A 614-nucleotide genomic window follows, 5' to 3' on the forward strand; every position below is an offset into this window, starting at 1 on the left:
TATATATATAAAGGGAGAGAGAGAGATAGACAGATAGATAGTTATACAGTTAGATAGACACCAAGCTAGATACATCGACAAACAGATAGACACATTGAAAAATATAATCATATAATGAGATATAGAATGACGGAGACAGACAGATAGAAGAGACCAATAAGTGATTGAGTATGATGTTGACATAAAACTACAAAATGCGTCTAGACAAACGATAGAAAGAAGCATATTTTTTACAACTCAGAACTATTGTTATTCCTTCACTTTTAATGTATACACAGGGACCGAGTTTCGAAAGTTCGGTTTGGTTCAGTGTTTCTCTGATCACAGCAGTATCAAAAACATTTTATTCACTATCAATATGTGTGTATAATTGTGTAATTGTGTCTCGCTACCTGTTTGATAGAGATGTCAGTAAACATCTATCTATCTATCTATCTATCTATCTATCTATCTATCTATCTATCTATCTATCTATCTATCTATCTATCTATCTATCTATCTGTCTGTTTTCAGTTCCACACTCACATACATACAAATATGAATATATCTAAGCATACGTGTATGTATATATGTATATATATATATATATTTATATTTATGTATATATATATATA

Source organism: Octopus bimaculoides, chromosome 7, assembly GCF_001194135.2.
Source record: "Octopus bimaculoides isolate UCB-OBI-ISO-001 chromosome 7, ASM119413v2, whole genome shotgun sequence".
Classification (NCBI taxonomy): domain Eukaryota; kingdom Metazoa; phylum Mollusca; class Cephalopoda; order Octopoda; family Octopodidae; genus Octopus; species Octopus bimaculoides.